Source organism: Micropterus dolomieu, linkage group LG05 (assembly GCF_021292245.1).
Source record: "Micropterus dolomieu isolate WLL.071019.BEF.003 ecotype Adirondacks linkage group LG05, ASM2129224v1, whole genome shotgun sequence".
NCBI classification, from domain to species: domain Eukaryota; kingdom Metazoa; phylum Chordata; class Actinopteri; order Centrarchiformes; family Centrarchidae; genus Micropterus; species Micropterus dolomieu.
Window position 1 is genome coordinate 29,107,805 of NC_060154.1, and position 3,810 is coordinate 29,111,614.

The 3,810-nt window shown below is 43.4% G+C and overlaps 1 protein-coding gene across 1 annotated transcript in view; it reads left to right on the forward strand.

Moving 5' to 3' along the window:
• The first annotated feature begins 362 nt into the window (after window positions 1-362).
• Window positions 363-3,810, forward strand: part of tbl1xr1a (tbl1x receptor 1a) — a 402,448-nt gene continuing 399,000 nt past the window's right edge. The window contains exon 1 of the mRNA XM_046050758.1: window positions 363-447. The gene's annotated coding sequence lies outside the window, so the exon portion shown is untranslated. The remainder of the gene's footprint in view (window positions 448-3,810) is intronic.

The following is a 3,810-nucleotide window of genomic DNA, read 5'->3' on the forward strand; positions in this document are numbered from 1 at the left end:
TTTAAGTGATGTCTGTGACGGTCTCTGATGCTACATGTCCTTTTGTTATGTCTGGCTGTGTTTGTTTTTCTTTCTCCCTGCTGCTACTTAGTACTATAAGTAGACCTTCCTCTTCCTTTTGGAGTTCTGTGAGAAAAGGTTTATGTGTTAAATGATCTCTTTACAGTCCTGTACAGACACTGTATAACTCTGTGAAACTGTGTTGTTATGTTTAGATAAAATCTGAGTACATGATAACTGTTCTTATTTATTACATGATTGTGACCTTTGACATTGGAAGCAACAGTACCTCCGATTTCCACAGCCAAAATAGTATGCTTTTCTCTTCTCTAATCTAATTCAAAAGTCTCTAACGGCGTCTCCTACCTCTTGTTGTTGCAGGTTCTAAGCTTATGGTACACGGCCCTGACTGAACATACTGGTGGTGCATACAGACTTATTACTGTGGTAAGTGATCTATGGCTGGATTTGTTTTCTGAGCCTAACCATGAAAATGTGAAATATCTGTAACTCTCAGATCAACTTGGATTTTGTAGCTTTTCCTTTCACAATAATGACTTTTGAATAACCTTCCAGTCATTACTGATGTGGGTTCTTGTTGCTTGATTTTTTTTTTTTAACTGCAGGCAAGCCAGGAGGGGATCATGTGTTTCATTGTGTGTTTATTGTGTGTATTTTATACCGCCACTGACTGCTGAATCGTCACTCCTCTTAACCGGCCAGTAACAGCTGGCTTACAAATTATAGGTTTTCTATTGGACTATATCTTGTATAGACCAATAGAAAACCTGTACATGACATGCAAGTCTTGTCCTCGGCTGGACTAAAATCTGGGACGTCACATTTGTGCCTTAATTATTTGGTTACCAGGACGCTCTGGTTGTGTTTCTTTTCACACAGAAATAAATTCAAGCAGTCCAAAATGCAAAGCCACAGGAGAATGTTCATGCAACTCGTTGGTTGGGTGTGTCTGCAGCAGGACGGAGAAAGGAATAAGGGCCCATCTGCCCAAATATTAAGTAAAAGCAGCACACTGAGTTGCCGGTCCAGTCCAGACCTCGATCCATTCTGTGTCTAGCTGCCAGTTGGATTTTGCTCATCCGCATCGTAGCGTGCAAAGTGCACCTGGCTTCATAAGCTGTTTAGCTCAGATCTGTAGAGTACACATTGTAGTTGGGTCAGATGAAGTTTTGATCACATTCCCACACCTGTTATTAAAATTAGTTTGGGTCCGGACCGGTATGACTTCCTCTAATGGTCTTGGCATGATTGCTTTTGTCCATACCAAAAAGGGCTGTGCGATTTGAAGATATCTATTGTTTGAATCTAGCAAAACGTCTATCGTTTACAATTATGGTGTATCGTTTATTTTATTATTATTTATTAATATTTTGGTGAGGGAACGGCGCTTTGCATCGCGATGAAGTTAGCTTTACATTGGAATTTGACATGTATTTGAATGTCCAAAAATAATGATGAGCCACACAACACTATCCAGCAGTTACAGCCATGATGTGCGTGTCAGTCAGGCGACGTTGAATGACTTGCCCACGGACAAACGGCTTACTTTATAGTTCACCAAGACATGCTTTTGTTGCGATGTTAGCTGTAGAAGCAGGAGAGCTGTGTGTCGCTGTCTGGAGCTGCTGTGCTACTCTGGGACCGTCTCGTCCTCTCATGTTAAGGCTTGTGCAGACTACACGACTTGCGTCGACCTATGGCTGTACTGTTCAGACTACACAACTCGACGTTGTGGCGCTCACACTACGTGACTGATCGCTGACAGGCGGTCACATACTACGTGGGCTGACATCGACTCTTGTTACCCGACGCTGGTCTCCACAATATGTCGGGGAGCCGTTTTGACGCGTCATTGAGTAGTTCCCACATAACAACTGCCGGCCGCCGATCGATCACTGATTTACACCTGATCACAGCCCGATGGTCACCGAGCTCGCCGACGGGCAAATTGGCTAAAAGTAAGTTTGAAAATGCCCAAACTTGATTGGCGGTCCCTATTACACCAGTTGTGTGTAGTTGGTGCCTCTTCCTCCCCTCATTCTGACCACATTTCCTATAAACCCTGTTGCCTCCTGTGTGTCCCTTTGCCTCCCAAGTGTCTTATTTTACTGAGGAGAACAAACATTATGGAATTGAGTTTAATTGTGCCACTGTAATCATCTGTAATTGCCAGAGGGTTTGAAGGCTTTAGTTTGATTTCCATTGGAAGAACAGTGCACTCTTCCTGTTTATGAACTGTTAAAGAATCCAGCAGATTTCCTGTGAACTCTACCCAGCAATTTACAATGCTGCATAGGACCAATGGAAGCTATCAGTCTGCATGGTGATGGTTATGTTTGTTTACGCTTGGGTACCCAAAGACTTTCTGCCTGACTTACTGACATTGTTCTTTTGGTTCTGTGGTTCAACCAAGGCGCTTTGCTGCGAAAGCTATCCTACTGATGTCACCCATTTTGGCAGCTAGCTGTGTTAATGTCAGGTCAGCCTTATTGAAAGGCCTTGTTTTCCCTCATGACAGAGCCCTCAGCTTGTTCCTTTCATTCATGATGCTCAGCACTCTGATTCTTTTGTCATCCTGTGTTTGTGAGTTATTTACATAAATAGCCTATAAACACTCGTGCACTGTTTTCATTTTCATACCAGTCAGCACCCGAAACAAAGAACCAAGTCATTTTGCATACAGCCCGGGAAATCATTTTCTGTTGTGATATCAGTGTATAACAGACAGGATAAACTCACTCAGGTAAAAGGAATGGTGATCGCAGAAGAATATTGGTCTCATAAATGTCTGTGTTTTGGCATGTTATCCTCAAGTATTTGTGCCGAGGACAGTGTGTAGCTCATCTTGGTGTGGTGTTTTGCTTTCTACTCAATACTGAGCAATTGCTGGCTTTGAATTGGTTTGTTTGTGTCCTGTAGAAACCTTCCGTCACCAAATTTGTCTTTATTTCACACAGATTTCTAGTATTGTTTCATATACTCACCAAAAGGCTTATTAGGAACACTATACTAATACTGTGTTTGACCCCCTTTCACCTTCTGAACTGCCTTAATTCTACGTGGCATTGATTCAACAAGGTGCTGAAAGCATTCTTTAGAAATGTTGGCCCATATTGATAGGATAACATCTTGCAGTTGATGGAGATTTGTGGGATGCACATCCAGGGCACGAAGCTCCCGTTCCACCACATCCCAAAGATGCTCTATTGGGTTGAGATCTGGTGACTGTGGGGGCCATTTTAGTACAGTGAACTCATTGTCATGTTCAAGAAACCAATTTGAAATGATTGGAGCTTTGTGACATGGTGCATTATCCTGCTGGAAGTAGCCATCAGAGGATGGGTACATGGTGGCCATAAAGGGATGGACGTGGTCAGAAACAATGCTCAGGTAGGCCGTGGCATTTAAACGATGCCCAATTGGCACTAAGGGGCCTGAAGTGTGCCAAGAAAACATCCCCCACACCATTACACCACCACCACCAGCCTGCACAGTGGTAACAAGGCATGATGGATCCATGTTCTCATTCGGTTTACGCCAAATTCTGACTCTACCATCTGAATGTCTCAACAGAAATCGGGACTCATCAGACCAGGCAACATTTTTCCAGTCTTCAACGGTCCAATTTTGGAGAGCTCTTGCAAATTGTAGCCTCTTTTTCCTATTTGTAGTGGAGATGAGTGGTACCCGGTGGGGTCTTCTGCTGTTGTAGCCCATCCGCCTCAAGGTTGTGCGTGTTGTGGCTTCACAAATGCTTTGCCGCATACCTCGGTTGTAACGAGTGGTTAT